The following is a 22,339-nucleotide window of genomic DNA, read 5'->3' on the forward strand; positions in this document are numbered from 1 at the left end:
TCGGCGCTGTAAAGTAGATAACAACAGTGTTTTTTATTTTGAAAAACTATCATTTTGAGCAAGTTATGAGCAATTTTAGATTTATGCTAATTCGTTTCTTAATAGACAACTGGGCGTTGTGAAGAGAAGTTTATGATGCTGACCAATCAGCGTCATACACTTCTCTCCATTTATCTCCATTTGTATTCAGTGCACAGCGTGATCTCGCAAGATGTCACATACACCCACATTAACTTTACTGAAGTGTTTTGAGAGTGAATAGACATTGACTCCAGCCAGGATGCAATGTCTATTCACACTCCCGAAACATCAGTAAAGTTTGTGTGGGACTTACTCACACAGCACAGCGTGATCTTGTTCTGATCTGTGCTGTCATTTACAGAAACTTTACCGAAGTGTCGGGAGTGTGAATAGACATCACGTCCTGGCTGGAGGCAATGTCTATTCACTCTCAAGACACTTCAGTAAAGTTAAAGTGGGTGTATGTGACAGCACAGCGTGATCACGTCAGATCACGCTGGTCAGTGAATACAAATGGTCAGCGTCATACACTTCTCTTTACAACGCCCAGTTGGTAAAAAGGTAAAAAATGCCAAATTGTCTATTAAGAAACTAATTAGCATAAATCTAAAATTGCTCATAACTTGCGCAAAAATGATTGTTTTTTCAAAATAAAAAAACACTCTACATTACAGCGCCGATCACATTATGTAGGAGATATGGCACTTATAATCTGGTGACAGAGCCTCTTTAATGGAGGTTAGGAACTCTGTGGTGAGACCCCACCTATCAGATATTTACACCTTTAAGGCCCAAGATACCCAGTCACTTGAGAGTTGATGATTATATATTATATTTAATTTAGTTTATCCTCATTTGCTTATTTTCTAGTCATGCCATGATTATTACATTTCACTACCAGTGACTGCTCTACAATTAAGTGAAAACATATATTTCCATCTCAGTTCCCTTAGGCTATGTTCACACAGAGTATTTTGCCGAGTTTTTGGACGCGGAAACCGCGTCGCAAAACTCAGCAAAAACGGCCCTAAAATGCCTACCATTGATTTCAATGGGAGGCGTCGGCGTCTTTTTCCCGCGAGCAGTAAAACTGCCTGCGGGAAAAAGAAGCGACATGCCCTATCTTCCGGCGTTTACGCCTCTGACCTCCCATTGACTTCAATGGCCGCGGGCGAAAAACGGCGCGAAAATCGCCGCAAAAATCGGCGTGCAGGGAGAGGAAAATCTGCCTCAAACTTCCAAACTGAATTTTGAGGCAGATATTCCTCCTGCAAAATACTCCGTGTGAACATAGCCTTAGGCTCTAATTGTATTTTAAAGGCTATCGAAACCTTTGAATGGTTTTGGTTTTTGTTTGTTTTTTTGTTTGTTTTTTATTAAATCAAGTTTTTATTTTTATTTTAAGCACTTTTGTATTTATCTTTTACGATACAGATTCTATGTATGCTCTATACATTGAAGCTGAATCGTTCTCCCCCAGCCAATTCCATCAGTTCATCTGTACCTAGGGCTCGGCTGAGAGCGGATCCTCTGTGTTTCTGACATACAGGATCAACCTAATATCGATCACATCTAAGTTGATCAAGATGATATAAAAGAAAAACATTTAGATTAAAGTCAATTTAAAAAAGTGCACAAAATACATTGATTCAAAAGGGGTTTTCCAGACCCTAAAAATTGATGGCCTATCCTGAGGATAGGCCATCAATAGCTGATGGGTCGGAGTCCGACTCCCACGACCTCCGCTGATCAGCTCTTTTGAAGTAGGTGCAACACTCGTACGAGCGCTGCTTCCCCTTCATTTCTATTTGGTCACTGTGAATCGTCAACACATGTAGCGGCGATTCACAGTATTAGGGTGTGTGCACAACTAGTGTTTTCAGGCGTATTTCGGGGAGCTTACGCCTCAAAAAAAGCCTGAAAAAACGGAAGTAGAACGCCTCCAAACATCTGCCCATTGATTTCAATGGGAAATACGGCGTTCTGTTCCGACGGGGCATTTTTTTAAGCCTCGTTCTACAAAAATGGCATGTAAAAAGACGCCCGCAAAAAAGAAGTGCATGTCACTTCTTGGGACGTTTTTGGAGCTGTTTTTCATTGACTCTATAGAAAAACAGCTCCAAAAAACGGCCGTAAAAAAAATGCAACGAAGATCACGAGTGGCTTAAAAAATGTCTGAAAATAAGGAGCTGTTTTCCCTTGAAAACAGCTCCGTATTTTCAGACGTTTTTTATTAGGCTGGGTTCACACTACCTATTTTCAGACGTAAACGAGGCGTATTATGCCTCGTTTTACGTCTGGAAATAGGGCTGCAATACGTCGGCAAACATCTGCCCATTCATTTGAATGGGTTTGCCGACGTACTGTGCAGACAACCTGTAATTTACGCGTCGTCGTTTGACAGCTGTCAAACGACGACGCGTAAATGGACTGCCTCGGCAAAGAAGTGCAGGGCACTTCTTTGCCACGTAATTTGAGCTGTTCTTCATTGAACTCAATGAAGCACAGCTTAAGATTTACGAGCGTCTCAGAGCGTCTCAGACGCCTCGTAAATTACGAGGAGGAGCATTTACGTGTGAAACGAGGCAGCTGTAAACAGTCTGTCTTTTCACACGTAAATGCCTCTCATCGTGTGAACATACCCTCAAGCGTGTGAACATACCCTTACAGCCTTCTCCCTTTGAAGTTAATTGGAGAAGGCTGCAATACTGTGAATCGTCGCTACATCTGTGTCGACTATTCATAGTGTGCAAGTAGAAATGAAGGGGAAGCAGTGCTCGTACGAGCACTGCACCCCCTTCAAAACAGCTGAACGGCAGGGGGTCCTGGGACTCGGTCCCGATCCATCAGCTATTGATGGCCTATCCTGAGGATAGGCCATACATTTTTAGGTACTGGAAAACCCCTTTAATAATAATAAAAAACATTCAAAGGTGTACATAGCCTTTAAGATGTACTTATTGCATAAGTCCATTGATCTGAGCATGAAAGCAATTTGTGTCTCGATGTTCTGCCTGGCAAGTGAACCCCTTCCCGCCGCAGCCCTTTTTCAGATTTTCATTTTCGTTTTTTCCTCCCCACATTCCAGAAGCCATAACGTCTTTATTTTTCCGTCGATATAGTACTATGAGGGCTTGATCTTTGAGGGACGAGTCGTCGTTTTTTGTAGCATCATTTATTTAGCCGTATAATGTACTAGGAAACGGGAAAAATTATTTGCGGGGTAGAAAATGAAAAAAACAGCGATTCCTCCATGGTTTTTTGCGTGCCATTTTTACGGAATTCACTATGCAATTAAAACAACATTTTAACTTTATTCGGTGGGTCAATACGATTACGGCGATACCAAATATATATAGTTTTTTCTATATTTTACTACTTTTACATGTAAAAACCTAAGTGTAAAAAAGAAAATATATTTTTCGGTCGCCAAATTCAGAGAGCCATAAGTTTTTGATTTTTCCGTCGATTAAGTGTTATGAGGGCTTATTTTTTGTGGGATAAGCTGTAGTTTTTAATAATACAATTTTGGTGTACATGTGACGGTTTGATCACTTTTTATTTCATTTTTTTGTGGGAGATTAGGTGACCAAAAAATAGACATTCTGGCGTTTACAATTTATTTTTTTACGGCGTTCACCGTGCGGGTTAAATAATGATATATTGTAATAGTTCAGACTTTTACGGACGCGGCGATACCAATTATGTTTATTTTTTTTTTTTTTTTTTTACTATGCTCTAGGGGGAAATGGGAAAAGGGGGGTTTTTATTAACTTAAAAAAAAAATTTTACACAAAAAAAAACAATTTAACAAATTTTTACTTTTTTTATTAGTCCCCCTAGGGGACTTCAACCAGCGATCGTTAGATCGCTTGCACGATATACTGCAATACTAATGTATTGCAGTATATTGTGATTCTGACAGGCACCTATTAAGCCCTGCCGGAGGCAAGGCTTAATAGGTGTACAAAGATGGCGGACCTGTGGGCGTTCATTAAGCCCCCAGGCAGCCATAGCAACCATCCCCCCCCCCCACGATTGCGTTGCGGGGGGGGCGAGATGAGCTGTTAGAGGGGGTCGCCCCCCTCTTTCGGACGATTTAAATGCTGGGGTCGGTATTGACCGCAGCATTTAACGAGTTAAACTAGCGGGATCGCGCTCGAGCGCAATGCCGCTAGTTACTCTGAAGTGTCGGATGTAACATACAGCCGACACCGGCATCGTATGGATCGAGCTCACTGCGTCAGCCCGCTCCATACTTCCCCTACCCGTCTTTGGCGTATGGATACGTCAAATGTCCGGAAAGGGTTAAAGCCTGAAGCCTAACACCTAAATTACAAATTTTTGGTATATGTGTAATACAGGTTCTAGAATATTTAATTATTAGAACTGATAAGTATCTTATCACACAAAAAATAAGCAAATTATATGAAAAGAAAACGCTAATGGGTGTTATGACCAGCGGGACCAGTTTGACTTACGGCCACCTCTAAGAGCGTTATCTAAGTAGCCTCCCCAGTCCTCAACCTTAAGCCGCCATACGGGGATCTAGACCGCTGCAGGGAGGCTACCAGGTTGCTACCTCTTGAGGTGGTCCCAGCGGACCAAGATACAATGGTGTAGTACACTGAGGGTACAGGCACTTGCAGATGATACCTTGGCACATGGCTGAGGACCAGAAGTTCCAGTTCATAACAGGTATTAAGCCTCAGGCTCTTCTCAGGTAGTCGGTTATCGAGTGGCAGTAGATAGTAGGATGCAGACTGATGGCAGGTAAAAGTATACGGACTGGTGGCTGGTAGCAGGACGCAGACTGGCAGTGGGTAGCTGGATGCAGGCTAGTAGCAGAGCGCTGGATACATGCTGGTAGAGGATAGCTGGATACCGGCTGGTAGCGGAAAGCTGGATACAGGCTGGCAGCAGCAAGCTGGATGAAGGCTGGCAGCGGATAGCTGGATACAGGCTGGTGATTATTTTATCACTTCTTAAATTCTTACTTACTCACAATTATTTTATTTTTGATGGTAAGTTCTACCAACAACTTAAAGGCACTGCCATGGGCACCGTTTGTTCACCCACTTATGCAAAACTTTTTTTTAGGGTAGTGGAAAGACACTTTAGTTTTGACTTATGATTTTCTATTTTTTCACATAACATTTTATTTTGGGGTAGATATATCGACGATATTCTTATTTTTTGAGATGGTAATAAGATCCATTTTTCCGACTTCATAGATATTCTCAATAATAACAATATTGGGATGAAATTTACTTATGAAATACATGATAAGGAAATTACTTTCCTCGATTTAAAAATCTCTCTGGATCCTGGTGGCAGTGTCCATACAAATATATTCTGGAAGGCAACTGCTACTAACAGCTTTCTACACTGGGGAAGCTTTCACCCACCTGCACTCAAAAAAAGGTATTCCCATTGGGCAATATCTTAGAGCCAGAAGGAACTGTTCAGATGATCACGTCTTCCAAAGGGAATGCGATACTTTGTATCTCAAATTTCTAGCATGGGGATTCCCCAAAAAGAGCCTACATAGGGCGTATGCAAGAGCTAGGGTGACCTCGAGAGGAGACCTGCTGTATGGCGAGAGTAGTAAATCTAAAAAATCTGAAAAGATTGTTCCTCTCAAGTCTTTAACATTTTACAAAAACACTGGCCTATTTTACAAGCTGACCCTGATCTCAGGGATGCCATTTTAAATAATCCTAATATATCCTGTCATAGAGGTAAGAACCTCCGAGAGTTTTTGGTACACAGCCATTATTCAAAAATTTCTATTTCACATAAGACCTGTCTTTCTTCCCCTTTAATAGGCTCTCACCCTTGTGGGAGATGTTCATTTTGTCCCTTCATGCCCAATACGAAATGTTTATGCAATCCCTTCGATGGTAAATCCTTTGCTATCAGAGAATTGATTAATTTCCAGAGTAGTGGAGTAGTATATGCTGCTAAATGTCCATGTCCAAAATTGTACGTCGGCAAGACAGTCCAACAATTAAGAAGGATTTCAAAACATCTGGCTACTATCAATACCAAGGAGGATACTCCTCTCTCAAAGCATGTTCGATCCTTTCACAATGGCAATGCTACCTCCCTACAATTCTGGGGTATTACCCAACTTAAATTGGGCCCGAGAGCCGGCAATTTAGACAGAAAACTTGTGCAGGAGGAAGCGAGATGGATTCACAGATGAAAATCTTTAACCCCTATTGGACTTAACACGGGTTTTACCTTCGTCGCTATTCTCTGATGTACTTCATGAGAATATCTATTAACTATTTGCTAAGTATTTCTCCTCCTTGTACTCTTCTGTCCATTTACCAGTAATGCCAAATTCTGGCAAGAACTAATTGTACGAATTCGTTTTGTCCCTCATCCCTACCAGCATAATGGTCTTTGTTATTTGAATCTATACGTACCTATTACCTATTTTAATTTCTACATATGTCACACATTTTCCACGGAAGATTCCTATACTAGGATATATACCTATTCTTTCTTCTCTACTATCCACTTAATATGTTATTCTGTTCCTAAAAATGGCTATTAATAATTTTGCCTTTATTAATATCAGATGACAAACAGGTTCTCTTTTTCAATTGCACAGCTATAACGTACTAATGCTATCCATTACAATTAATTTCAAGTATTATGCTAATTATCATCTTTGCTATTGATATACACATAGCTATTCTATAGCATTTCTTCTTAGAATTTCTAAGTGTTCCGACATGCGCAATCTGTATCTCTTTATACTTAGACACTCACTCTCCCAACAGTGAGTTGCCAGTATCGGCTGCCTATTTATTTCTTAGTGATGGAGCCTGGTCTCACATTACAGGCTGCCCGTTTTCTAAGTATTCAGACATGCGCAGACACTTCTTTTTGTTTTTGTTGATCGTCGGGTAGCTGCTTCATTTGCTGTGCGCATGCACCACACAAATTATTTGATTGAATGTAACTCTTGTCCCTTTGATTGGACAGCACTCATGTCCATCATACTAGATGGAGGCGCGCCCGCTGTCGGGCATTTCTATTGGTTCTACCTAGGACCACACCTTTTCATACATCATTCCGAGGTCTTAAGAGAAGGAAACCTCGTGCATGCCGTCATTAGCCCCATTGATCCCCCGAGGATGCTACGTGTGTAGCGAAGCATGTCAGGGGGGCTTCTGTGCTTCTAATTTCCCTGTTAGGCTAGCAATTGTACTGGAAATCGGACAGTGAATTGTCATTGGCACAGCGTACCACAGCCGCTGTTTGCCATATTAGTGCATTCCTGCAATCACTCAATTTACTGTGGTTACGCTTTTCTACTCACCATATTCTGCTAGCTAACACCGGTTACTTTTAAACATATGTGTTTTATGTCCTAATTGCAATTCTTTTTAGTCATACAAATAAAAGTTACATTTTAGTTTAACTCTACATATTTATTTGATAGCTGGGAACTTGGGTGTTTGTGTGCTCTCACACAATAGTCCTTCCTTGAATGTTTATTGCCTGCCAGCTATCAGAGTCATTCCATAGTCTCTGCATTCCCAATCATCGGCCCGTGTAAAAGGGCCAAGCGATCAGCCGACAAACGAGCAAAAGTTTGTTTGTCGGCTGTACGCAACTTTCATGCAGTCCTAAAAATAATCGTTGTTGGCAGCACATTTCCCTATGTAAACTGGATGTACTGACAATGATGCAAACTGTATGGGGATGAACGATATTGTTATTCCCTATACATTTCCATGATTTCTCTGTGTAAATGGAGGTGCTACATCTTCAATTGACGCTCATTTACCAGCATATATCTGCCGATGTAAAAGGGCTCCAACAGACATACTATAAGTCAATGGGATCTATCAGCCTTCCTTGGTATCCATGTGAAGGTGATGGATTTGTTGCTTAATAATAATAAAATGTTAAGTATTTATCTATGAAATGTCCCATTTATTTCAGCACATGAAAGCTGTTCTTATTATTATTGCTAATGCTGCGTCTACTCAACCTTCTAAAGTTTCTGGAGACACAGCTGAGACTCTATTGTCATTTGTCCTTTTGTGCCAGTTGTCTGCCATAGCACTGCTTTTTTCTCATCACAGCTGGAGCTTTGTTTCATTTACTTTGTAATTCATTCTAACATTGGGTCTTGTGTCTAATCTAGGATACTATTAAACTGCTAATTTGATGATTTTATATGTATCAATGAAAATATGAATAGAAAAAAAAATTAAGCAAATTTGTTATGTTATTCTTATAATTATAAAAAAAAATTAACAAGCAGATGCTATAGATCTTGTATTGATGTTTTTGTTTTAATGAACTGCATTATAATCACCTAATGAATAGGGGCCTGTATTTACATTGCTGCATCCAAATACAACATGTATTTACATTGCAGCATGCCGGAGGTGTCAGGGTTGAAAGCAGTACTATGTACAGTAGTTTCAGGGTAGGGCACATTGAAACTATATATTGAATCTATAGTGCAGCCATTGATATGATAAAAATTTCTATATGGAATTTTGGTGTGCTTAGCCAAGATTTTTAGAATTCAACATATGAATGGAATTTAGGATTCTTAGTCAACGTGCCCAATTGTGTCACTTTATGGTGATCAATATATTTTTAGCATGAAGTGTGACAATTTAACATGATGGATCTTTGTGTCAGAAATAACGAACTTACTCTGAAGTAACATCTAAAAATGCATCAAAATAGTGACTTGGCTTAGCATGCAGACAATATAAAAAGCATTTAAAATAAATAGGGGTGTTTAGGTTCCATCCTGTAATTTCTTGAGATATCCCTTGTGTTAGGGAGTCTTGCGATTGGTTGTTTAAATTTTAGCGTTTGTGGTGTCTTTTTTTAAATCTATTTATGCTAATAAAGTTCTGTAAACATTTGCTGCAAATTTGTCTCCAATATATGTTTAGTAGGGCTGATTTTTTTCTCTTTGTAAATGGTAGAATCAAAAGGGTGTTCCTTTGGCATACGTTTGGCTAGCATACCCCGGGACCCCGCTGCCCAATTGTATTAAAAACCACAGTCCTAAGGGAAGAACAAGTATAATGTAGGTTTGAGTTGGCATTTCCTCTTCCTTGCATGTTGCTAAACTTCAATACTGAGTGGTGGAGAAAAGGAGGCAGGCAACCTAAGTTCATATTGTAACTTCCATGGCCGCGGACCATCGGGATTACTCACCCCTCGACGGCCGCAGCCATGGTCTGTAGAGCACTGGCCTGCATCTCCTCCCCAGGAGACACCAGCGTTCACTTCCACTCCACTCTGCTGTGTCCCGTAGGGCAAGTGCGTGCACATGTAAAACATCAATAATTAGCCCATGATCACCCTGGACTATAAGAAGGCCCCTGCCCTTTTGCTCATTGCCTGAGCGTTGTTAGTATCCCCATGTTAGTCTTGCAAATGGTCCTTTAGTGTTATCCTGTTCCCGTTGTTACCCGTGCCCTGCTACCTGTATCCTGTATTCCGTGCTGTGTCCTTGTTCCTGAGCCTGTTAGTGTTTGGAGTCATGTCCTGCTGTCATCCGCCACGTCTGGCACAACCTGCTGCACCCACCACCAGCCGTGCTAACACCTCTGCCACTGTCTGGACAATTCAGGTACCCTAGTGCGGGACTTTGTATTGATTGGGTGCTCTGCTGTTCGGCCAGCCGCCTCCCCGCTACGGCGGTGCGGCCTAGTGGGTCCACATACCCACAGACCATGACACATATGATCTAAACGTTTGTAACTTTCATTTGCGGATGTCCTTCTTTATGTACATAGTGTATTTGTGCCTCTATTTAATTTTCTTACATATGTATAAAATATATTGTATTGAATTACAAAATGAAGCCTGTAATGGGTGCATTGTACTGTTCCTTTACTTTTCCACAAAAAATAATCACAATTAAATTTAAAAAAAGGAGGAGTACTAAGTGTAAGATGCTTATCAATAGATGAGCCACTGAGTTTATCATATACTCCTGTACTCCTGAATAGCTGGCCACTTCAGATGGTTGTTTTCCGAGTTGAAATCCTAAATCTCTTCCTTGATCTGTGGCCTGGTCTGGGCCATTGGTGGGATGCAGATCTGTTTGCCATAAATTACTTTCTAAGGACTGTACTAGACAACGACTGAAAAATCTTATATATCTTCCTTCAGTGGGCATCTTTCACGCTCATTCATGTAACGATAAGGTGCCAACAGATGGAAGGAAGTGGTCTAAGTTGGCCTTTTCAGCCATCTCTAGTGTAAGCCCAGCTTATGTATTTGTCTAGCTATTATAGGATGCCTGCTTTTAATGACATATCTGGGTCTTTACTAGGCTACATTCAGACGAGCGTGTGCAACCTCGGACATGAAAAACGGATGTTTTTCACATCAGAGGTGCATCCATGCGGGACGCATTATCATGGATCCCTCATAGAATAGAGTCTATGGAGGGATGCATGAAAACGCAAGAAAATAAGACATGTACTATTTTTCCACTGACCCCTTACACGCTCCGTTGAAACAACGGCCGTGTGAACGGCCCCATTGAATTACATGTGTCCGTTTAACAGCCGTCATACGGCTGAGTTGCACCCTCATCTGAATGAGCATTTACTTGTGAAGAATGTAAACACTTCAACAAATCTTCCCTTCACAAAATTCTCCAGGCTGCACATATAAAAGCAATAAAACATTTCAACCAACTGTAGCCTAAAAGTCTAAGTCATCATAATGTCACTTGTATGTGTCACCGATGCTTTAGGGCCAATTCCCTTCAAAGCCATAGAAGACAGAATGCTCAGCACAGTTATCATTGCTGTTGTAATCTATCAATTTCAATGACAATAGAGAAAGCGTATGTTTGTGTTAATGTGGTGGGAAGAGTTTGTAGTCTCCAAGGGTGAGAACTTTCCAGTTAGCTCTGTTCCCAAACAGACCAAATGAGAGGTGAGATTGTTGTGAATTATAACATTAGGAGTAGGACCATAAACAATGCAACTGATGAACAACGCCATTTCTGAATAAAGTGTTAATCTACCCAAGGTCTCCAAAAGACACAAAGGGTCCTTTAACACCAGCGCATTTTGGTCGTAATATCAAGTGTCGATTAACGAGACAGCTCATTGATCGGCGCTGGTTTGCTCCTTTCACAAGGAGCTATGTATGGGGATGAGCGCTTGTTACTACCATCGCTCGTCCCCATACATTTCCAGCATGTCAGCAGCACATCTCCCTGTTTACACGCCAAGATGTGCTGCCGATAACGATAATATTTTAGGCTGCAGAAATGATACGATCAGCCGATGAACAAGCGTTTGTTTGTTCATCAGCTGATCATTGCCCTGTTTACACGGGGCAGTGATTGGGATGGAGCGTACTGTGAACGCTCGTTTGCCCGATAATTGGCCCGCGTTTGCTCATTCATTGTCTGATCGTTGCCCCATTTACACAAGGTAATGATTGAGAATGAGCTTACTGTGAACGCGCATTTGCCTGATAATTGGCCCGTGTAAAAGGGCCCTTAAGTCCCTTTTCCACTGGCCAATTATCGGACAAACAAGCGTTCATATGAACACTCGTTCCTGATCATTGCCCTGTGTTATCAGGGCAACGATCAGCCGATGAAGGAGCAAGTGCAAATTCATCAGCTGATTGTATATTTTATGCAGCAACAAAGATTATCGCTGTTGGCAGCACATCTCCATGTGTAAACAGGAAGATGTGCTGCCGAAATTATGTAAATGGGGGCGAGCGATCGTAGCTCCTTGTGAAAGAAGCAAACGAGCGCGATTGACAAGTTGTCCTGACGATCGCCGCTCATTTTCACAACCCATAACGGACAGTGTAAAAGGACCTTTTAGGCTTGATTTGAACATTCTTACACATAACGGCAGTGTATCAGATCCCTTGCATCCTAAAAGGATCTGACCACTTAGTAGTTTTTCATAGTATATACATGGTGATTAGATAGTAAAGCCTTATTGAAGGAAATAGCAGGAATTTTTTTTTTGCTACAATATTTTTTCTTTTGCTACATTAAAACATTTAAATGTAAATATGGTTTCATTCTAGACCAATATTTCAATGTGGCAGACCTTAGGATCATCCTTCTAATGAGATATCAAAATGTCTGTGTAATTGGGACCAAAATCTAAACCCAGCCTTATCTATCTTCCTACAAAAATGTCCAATAACTGGATCTGCAAGTCTCTGCTGTACTCCCGTTGTTGCAGGGGTCTTATGGATAGCACATATAAGGACCCAGATATGATTTCATCCTCTGCACTCCAATTTCTATATTACAGTCCTTACCAACCATTTGCTTCACCACCCACAATCACCTCACAATCCGAATTTTTGAGATCACATTGTTAACCCGTTATGTCTTGAAGTAAACACTCTGGCAGTTGTTAATGATTTCACATTCACTTTTTTCTTTTACCTTCCAGTGATCTGCCATCAGCAAAACATGCGTACTTAGATAAAATGTCCTACTGGTCATATTTCCTGCTGGCTGTATGGCTATTAAAATTGCAGTGATGTGGATTAAGGGCCTTTTAGATGAGTCGATTCTCGTGCAAATAATCGTTAGATTGAGCAAAAGTGATCAATCAGCCTAGGTGTAAACACTGCAAGTGATCGAACGATTAATGATATATCCTTCGTATTTCGTCGATCGCATAGTTTTAAATGGGAGAAATCTTATTGTTCGTTGTCACTAAATGTGCAAGTTTAAACAGGTATCATTCGTCTTCCACCAAATGCAGTAATTGGTTAGTTGCCAGACAAGTGACCTAAACACTGATCGCAATAACAACTATTTCAACTATAATAGATGCAATTAAATAACGATCGTTCGCTACGGAACGTCTCGCTAACGAATCGCTAATCGTTTGATCGTTGCAATTTCTGGGCTCATCTAAAAGGCCCTTTTGTCCTCAGGCACCGTACATACACAGATAGTATTCATGCTGGAATACATACAAATAAATACATTTTACTATGTTGCCTTGTGTATATTCACCATAAAGGTAGCATAGGCAGACCTCAAATATAAATAGTAATCCAGCAGTACAACTGTTAACATGATAAATAACTGTAATAATGTAATCTCCTATAGATGTACACAGTAGTCAGAGATATGTAGTGGATCAGTGGAGGGATAATGAAGAAAGAGAGGGAAATCTGCCAGAGGGGCATGGGGGTAGTAGTAGAATTGGAGGCATATCTATAAAAAGAGTGGGAAAATGAAAGGGATGGAGATGGAGGGGCGTGTAGACAAGTGCGTGGCAAAATAAAAGAGAGGGTGGAAAGGGTGGAGAATGGGAGGGGGACGCAGGGAACAGCCAATTTCTATAGTATAAAAGAATGTAAAATGTTTAACCCTTTGCATTTCCACTTTCATCAAAGATTGTCCTAGATCAGTATCTATTGCTATAAACCTCTCTGACATTTCCCACACTTCTCTAGACAAGAGGACATGATTCCAGATAATAAGTGCAGGGGCTGAGAGACACTTGAGATGGGCAGCCCATGATAAAATAATCTACCCTGCACTATTGGGTAATTATTTGTCCTATGACCAAAGGATGACCCACAGATACTCATCTTGGTGAAGATAAGCATCTCAAATAACCATGGGACTGTATATTGCAATAATGTACTGTACTGCTCTACCCTCAAACATAATAATAATATAAATTATAAGTCTTTACTGCATCTGTTTATATACATCTAATATCTGCAGTTGTCTGAGAATATTGAGACATAGACCATTAGTTGCCAATCATAAAATAACAATCATGTTATCGAATATCAACAACTGGCCACAGACTAGACAATTTTCATCAAATATAAGAAACAATACCCAAAAAAATGTAATCGGCATAATATACATAAAATTCACAATAATCAGGTATCTCATACCCAGATAGAGATTTTGACTATATGGACAATTTTGCAAATGGGATAACGATAACATAAAATCAGTGTGTTTGGTAATACATAGCATTATCAGACAGTCCTTTCTATTAGTGATAGTCAGAACATTTGTAGATTTCCCAAGATGAGGTTATATTGACTTTCCGACTATGGAAATTGCTTCTTATTGAACATTGATATTTTCATCATATTATCATATTTTACTCACAACAGATATGGATCCCAAAGATTTAGTTGATTTACAGATATCTTGCTCCAGTTAAGGGTCCTTTTACACTGGCGAGCGAAGTTTACCGTGACAGCTCGTTGATTGGCGCTCGTTTGCCCCTTTCACAAGGAGCTATGTATGGGCATGAGTGCTTTTTCCTCCGATCACTCGTCCCCATACGGTCTCATGATTTTGGCTGCACATCTCCCTGTTTACACAGGGAGATGTGCTGCCAATACGATAATATTTTAGGCTGCAGAAACTATACGATTTCACAAGGTGCTATGATCAGTAATGTATAGGGACGAGTGATCGTTACTACGATCGCTTGTCCCCATGCACTACCATCATGTCGGCAGCATGTCTCCCTGTTAACACATGGAGAAGTGCTGCCGACAACAATAATATTTTCTGCTGCATAAATAATACGACCAGACGATGAACGAGCGTTTATATGTGAGCAAAGATCGGGAACGAGCGTTCATATGTGTTGGTGAAAGATTTACCATCTAGACCAGGGGTCGCAAGCACGCGGCACGCGGGCCGCATGCGGCCCCTGGGGCTGTCATCTGCGGCCCGTGGACACAGAGCCGCTAGTATCGGCTCTGCTCCGAGACCCTGGAATTCCCTGACATCGCTGCCCATATATGAACAGCGATGTCTGGGGCTTCCCAAGAGCCAGAGTTGCGGGCAGAGCGCTAGTACAGGCTCTGCTCCGGGACTCTGTGGAATTCCCTGACATCGCTGCCCATATATGGACAGTGTGTCAGGGTCCTCCCCAGAGCGGAGTCCCAGGCAGAGCGCTAGTACAGGCTCTGCTCCGGGACTCTGTGGAATTCCCTGACATTGCTGCCCATATATGGACAGTGTGTCAGGGTCTTCCCCAGAGCGGAGTCCCGGGCAGAGCGCTAGTATCGGCTCTGCTCCGAGACTCTGTGGAATTCCCTGACATCGCTGCCCATATATGGACAGTGTGTCAGGGTCTTCCCCAAAGCGAAGTCCCGGGCAGAGCGCTAGTATCGGCTCTGCTCCGGGACTCTGTGGAATTCCCTGACATCGCTGCCCATATATGGACAGTGTGTCAGGGTCTTCCCCAGAGCGAAGTCCCGGGCAGAGCGCTAGTATCGGCTCTGCTCCGGGACTCTGTGGAATTCCCTGACATCGCTGTCCATGTTTGGACACACGATGTCTGGATCTTCCCCAGAGCCGGAGTCCCGTGCAGAGCGCTAGTATAGGCTCTGCTCCGGGACTCTGTGGAATTCCCTGACATCGCTGTCCATATATGGACAGTGTGTCAGGGTCTTCCCCAGAGCGGAGTCCCGGCAGAGCGCTAGTATAGGCTCTGCTCTGGGGAAGCCTCTGACATCGCTGTCCATACATCGACAAGGATGTCAGGAGTCCCAGTGATGTCAGGAGCACAGCTGGAGTCCCAGGAAGAGCCTACTAGCGCTCTGCCCGGAACTCCAGCTCTGGGGTTGCCCCTGACATCTCTGTCCATATATGGACAGTGATGTCAGGAGCAGAGCTGGAATCCCAGGCTGCACTCACAACTCTACTATTATATCATGTACTTTACTCCAGTCACATCCAGAGCTGCAGTCACCACTCTACTGTAACATGTTATACTCCAGTCACATCCAGAGGTGTACTCACAACTCTACTGTAACATCATGTACTATACTCCAGAGACATCCACAGCTACACTCACAACTCTACTGCAAGATCAGTAGATGCAGAAGCAAACATCTTGTCTTATACTCCCAAAAAATCCAGAGCTCCAGTCACAACTCTACTATTATATAATGTGCTATACTCCAGTCACATCCAGAGCTGCAGTCACAACTCTACTGTAACATCATGTCTTATACTCCAGCCACATCCAGAGCTGCAGTCATAACTCTACTGTAACATCATGTCCTATACTCCAGTCACATCCAGTGCTGCAGTCACAACTGTACTGTAACATCAGGTCCCATACTCAATACAAATCCAGAGCTGCAGTCACAACTCTACTGTAGTTCGAGTGCTAGACGTGGCTCTGCTCCGGGACTCCAGCTCTGGGCAAGACCCTGACATCACTGTGGTAGCATCTGCGGAGGGCACTGTGGCCTTGTCTAGGGGTGTGTTGCATTATCTACACAGGGCACTGCGGCAGCATCCACAGAAGGCACTGCGGCAGCATCCACAGAGGGCACTGCGGCAGCATCCACCGAGGGCAATGTGGCAGCATCCACCGAGGGCACTGCGGCACTATCTAAAAAGGGGATGCCCAATCTTGACATGTATGTCTGCCAAACGCTGCTAACTGAGCCTCCGGACTGCATTTAGCGACACTTAAACTGGAAAGCTGGATTGTTGAAATAAGCACGTGGAGAAATATCTCAAATTTTAAACCTAGCGGTATTATTATAGTAATGTAGTATTGTAGTAATGTGGTATTATTATTATAGTAATATAGTGTTATTGTAGTTCAAATAATGAATTGATTAATAATAATTTTGTATTGTATCAAATTTGAAAGTAATGCGGCCCGTCAACTTCCCATTTTTTCTATATGCGGCCCACTTACCCGGCAGAGTTTGAGACCCCTGAACTAGACTGAGCTCCCTCCAGAACAAAAATGATCCAGGTTAAATGTTATTAACCCCTTCCCTCTTTAGCCACTTTTGACCTTCCTGACAGAGCCTCATTTTTCAAATCTGACATGTTTCACTTTATGTGGTAATAACGTTGAAATGCTTTCACCTATCCGGGCGATTCTGAGATTGTTTTCTCGTGACACATTGGACTTTAAGATAGTGGTAAAATTTGGTCGATACATTTAGTATTTAATTGTGAAAAACACGAAAATATTGTGAAAAATTGCAAAAATTAGCATTTTTCTCAATTTAAATGTATCTGCTTGTAAGACAGGCAGTTATAACACACAAAATTGTTGCTAATTAGCATCCCCCATGTGTCTACTTTAGATTGGCATCGTTTTTTGAACATCCTTTTATTTTTCTATGACCTCACAAGGCTTAGAACTTTAGCAGCAATTTCTCACATTTTCAAGAAAATTTCAAAAGGCCATTTTTACAGGGACCAGTTCAGTTGTGAAGTGGTTTTGAGGGCCTTATGTATTAGAAACCCCCAAAAAGTCACCCCATTTTAAAAACTTCACCCCTCAAAGTATTCAAAACAGCATTTAGAAAATGTCTTAACCCTTTACACATTTCACAGGAATTAAAGCAAAGTAGAGGTGAAATTTACAAATTTCATATTTTTTTACAGAAATAAATTTTTAATACCATTTTTTTTATAACACAGAAGGTTTTACCAGAGAAATGCAACTCAATATTTGTTGCCCAGTTTCTGTAGTTTTAGGAAATATCCCACATGTGGCCGTAGCGTGCTACTGGACTGAAGCACCGGCCTCAGAAGCAAAGGAGCACCTAGTGGATTTTGGGGCCTTATTTTTGTTAGAATATATTTTAGGCACCATGTCCGGTTTGAAGGGCTCTTGCGGTGCCAAAACAGTGAAAATCCCCCAAAAGTGACCCCATCTGGGAAACTAGACACCTCAAGGAAATTATCTAGGGGTGTAGTGAGCATTTTGACCGCACAGGTTTTTTACAGAAATTATTGGAAGTAGGCCGTGAAAATTAAAATCAACATTTCTTCAAAGAAAATGTAGGTTTAGCGATTTTTTTTCTCATTTCCACAAGGACTAAAGGAGAAAAAGCCCCGCAAAATTTGTAAAGCAATTTCTCCCGAGTAAAACACTACCCCACATGTGGCAATAAATGGATATTTGGACACACGGCAGGGCTTAGAAGGGAAAGAGCGCCGTTTGGCTTTTGGAGCTCAAATTTAGCAGGAATGGTTTGAGAGGCCATGTCACATTTACAAAGCCCCTAAGGGGACAAAACAGTGGAAACCCCCCACAAGTGACCCCATTTCGGAAACTACACCCATTGAGGAAATTATCTAGGGGTATAGTGAGCGTTTTGACCCCACAGGTTTTTTGCATAAATTATTGAAAGTAGGCTGTGAAAATGATAATCTAAATTTTTTCAAAGAAAATGTAGGTTTAGCTAATTTATTCTCATTTCCACAAGGACTGAAGGAGAAAAAGCACCGTAAAATTTGTAAAGCAATTTCTCCCGAGTAAAACAATACCCCACATGTGGTAATAAACGGCTGTTTGGACACACGGCAGGGCTTAGAAGGGAAAGAGCGCTATTTGGCTTTTGGAGTCCACATTTAGCAGGAATGGTTTGCGGAGGCCATGTCACATTTACGAAGCCCCTGAGGGGACAAAACAGTGGAAACCCCCCACAAGTGACCCCATTTTGGAGACTACACCCATTGAGGAAATTATCTAGGATTATAGTGAGCGATTTGACCCCACAGTTTTTTTGCAGAAAATATTGGAAGTAGGCCCTGAAAATAATAATCTACATTTTTTCAAAAAAAATCTAGGTTTAGCTAATTTTTTCTCATTTCCAGAAGGACTGAAGGAGAAAAAGCACCACAAAATTTGTAAAGCAATTTCTCCCGAGTAAAACAATACCCCACATGTGGTAATAAACGGCTGTTTGGACACACGGCAGGGCTTAGAAGGGAAACAGCACTATTTGGCTTTTTGAGATCACATTTAGCAGGAATGGTTTGCGGAGGCCATGCAGTGGCGGATTATCATATGGGCGTTTCGGGCGGCCGCCCGGGGCCCGAGGCTTCCAGGGGGCCCATGGCAGCCCGAAACGCACATTATCTCGTAAATCTATTCAGCGCGCTAGCGCTGCTAACGGCCGAAGATGGGGAGGAGCAGGGAATTCGCCGGGATCCAGGGGTAGGACACGCCTCCCTGACAGTGCGGGCCGCCGCCATTGAGTAACAGAACAGCGACGGACGGCTGTTCTGTTACTCCAAAGCAGCAAGAGAAGAGCCGGCGGGCGGTCACCGGCGCTGAGGTCAGTACAGGATTATCCTCCTGCCCAACTAGTTCCCGACCGCTGGCTGTATTTTTACGGCCAGCGGTCAGGGACGGGTGCTTAAAACCCGAGCCATAGACTTTTTACGGCTCGGGTTTTAACTTGCTGCCCGCGCGATCGGGCAGCTGAATGTCGGGTCTCCGGCTGTCAGTGACTGCCGGGGACCCTGAGGAGAAGACAGAAGCAGCTTTCGCTGCTTCTGTCTTCTCCGATGTCTTCTTACACAGCGTTCAATGAACGCTGTGTACAGGAATAGAGACAGCAGCAGCGGCGCTGTCTCTATTCCTCCCGGTGATCATGTGACAGGTCACATGATCGCCGGGTGCCGTTAGTGGCAGACTGTTGCTGGGTCTTACTAGACCCAGCACAGCCCTATTAGTGACAATCGTCACTGTGAGAGGGCTGATTTCCCCTGTAACTGGGGCTGCTGTGCAGCTCCAGTTACAGTGGAAAAACATGGTGTAAAACAAAGAGAAAGTAGATATAAGGTTCCCCAAAGGTCTTTTTTGACCTTTGAGGATCAGAACATAGTAATAAAAAATAGTAAAGTGCAAAAAAAAAAAATAATAATAAATACACATAAAATACCCACCCCAAAAAAAACGTTCCCCCCCCGCCAATCATTGTTGTAACGCTAGCGCTGACCCAATTACCCTAATATAGACATGTAATATATTAAAATTTACGGTAGACAATGACGATCACAGATAAAAGGTCTATTTTAGGGTAAAACAATGTTATTACCAAAAAAAAATAGCTGAAACGTAAAAAAGCTTCTTTTTTTACTATTATTTTCAAACTTTATGAATAAAAATTCTAAAATGGCAAAAAATGTGTGCATAAAAACGATAAAAAACGAAACCTGCATTGTCTACGGAAAAAAACGTCGCAAAAATAACGTCGGTTTTATTTTTTTTTAATAAAAATGTGTGTTTGGTGCAACTTTGTAATTACGTTTTATTAAAAAATATTTTCACTTTTTGAGATACAGCTGCTTTGTATCCTGTATCCGTCAGGTCAGCAGGACTGACGGGATCAGTGAAACGGGCCCTGCGCTAAATTATAATCTTAGATGTGATAGATTTGAGGTGGATCCTGCGTGTCACTGATCCCGTCAGTCCTGCTGACCTGACGGATACAGGATACAAAGCAGCCGTATCTCAAAAAGTAAAAATATTTTTTAATAAAATCAATCAATCACACTGATACACAGACATACTATATATATATATATATATATATAATTCTAATATAAAGTTTTTAAATGTGTACATAACCTTGTGGCACTATATACAAGGGGGAGCGCTGTGTGGCACTATATACAAGGGGGAGCTCTGTGTGGCACTATATACAAGGGGGAGCGCTGTGTGACACTATATACAAGGGGGAGCGCTGTGAGGCACTATATACAAGGGGGAGCGCTGTGAGGCACTATATACAAGGGTGAGCGCTGTGAGGCACTATATACAAGGGGGAGCGCTGTGAGGCACTATATACAAGGGGGAGCGCTGTGAGGCACTATATACAAGGGGGAGCGCTGTGAGGCACTATATACAAGGGGGAGTTCTGTGAGGCACTATATACAAGGGGGAGCGCTGTGAGGCAAGGGGGGGCTGTGTAGTGCTATCCACCGTGGTATGTGTGTGGCGCTCTTTATAGGGGGGGCTTTTTGGTGCTATTTACAAGAGGGGGAGGGCTGTGTGGCGCTCTCTACAGGGGGGCTGTATGGCACTATCTATAGGGGGCTGCGTGTAACGCTCTCTACGAGGGGGATGTGTGATATATAGAGGGGGCTGTGTATGGCGATATCTATGGGGGTGTGTAATATCTACAGGGGCTGTGTGTGGCACTATGTACAGGGGGCTGTGTGTATGGTGTTTTACAGTGTGTGGTATTATATTCAGGCGCGCAGTGTTTGGTGCTATTATATTTAGGGGTACACTATGTGGCACCATGATAACTTTATTTTCGTTTATAGGTGTGGAAATGTTGGAAAAGTGAGGAGACGTCTAAGTGGCAAATTCTGCAGAAATGAGTCATGGCCGGGAGAAGTCGTCATGAGCGCTGGACCGGATGGAGAAGAAAAGAGGAAAAAAACTACTAGAATCTGAGACGTCGTCACCTGTGAGTCACTAGATTTATAGAGAATCTGTCACCTCTCCTGACATGTTTATTATAGGAAATCCTTGTATTTCACAAAAAGTCTTTCTGCGGTCCAGGACTGATAGACAATTCCCCTTGTCAGAAGGTTGTGTCCCTGCACAGTGTGATCCTGTCAGTATGTAGGGACACCGCGCTGTGACAAGGGGAATCGTAACACTGTTAATGCTTGCCCAAAAAGGTAGTGTTAAAAATAGTTACGGTGAGGAAGGGGGGCCCAAGTTTGGGTAACAGCCCAGGGCCCATGGTCTACTTAATCCGCCACTGAGGCCATGTCACATTTGCAAAGCCCCTGAGGGGACAAAACAATGAAAACGCCCAAAAAGGGACTCCATTTAGGAAACTACACCTCTTGAGGAATTCATCTAGGGGCGTAGTAAGCATTTTGACCCCACAGACGTTTCATAGAATTTATTAGAATTAGGCAGTGAAAATAAAAACAGTCCTTTTTCTTCAATAAGACGTAGCTTTAGCGCAAATTTTTTCATTTTCTCAACAAATAAAGGAAAAAAAGAACCCAAAATTTGTAAAGCAATTTCTCCAGAGTACGGCAATACCCCATATGTGGTCATAAACTGCTGTTTGGGCAAACGGCAGGGCTCAGAAGGAAAGGACTGCCATTTGGAGTGCAGATGTTGCTGGATTGGTTTCTGGGCGCCTGTGGCCCCAAAACAGTGGAAACCCCCCAGAAGTGACCCCATTTTGGAAACGACACCCCTCAATGCATTTACCAAGGGGTGTAGTAAGCATTTTAACCCTGCAGGTGTTTTGTAGAAATTAGTGTGCACTCGATGTTGCAGAGTGAAAATGGGATTTTCTTCAATAGATATGCCAATATGTGGTGCCCGGCTTGTGCCACCATAACAAGACAGCTCTCTAATTATTATGCGGTGTTTCCCGGTTTTAGAAACACCCTACATGTGGCCCTAATCTTTTGCCTGGACATATGACAGGGCTCAGGAGTGAAGAGTACCATGCGGAGTGGAGGCCTAATTTGGCGTATTGGTTCACAACTGCAGAGGCTCAGATG

Source organism: Rhinoderma darwinii, chromosome 2 (assembly GCF_050947455.1).
Source record: "Rhinoderma darwinii isolate aRhiDar2 chromosome 2, aRhiDar2.hap1, whole genome shotgun sequence".
Lineage (NCBI taxonomy): Eukaryota > Metazoa > Chordata > Amphibia > Anura > Rhinodermatidae > Rhinoderma > Rhinoderma darwinii.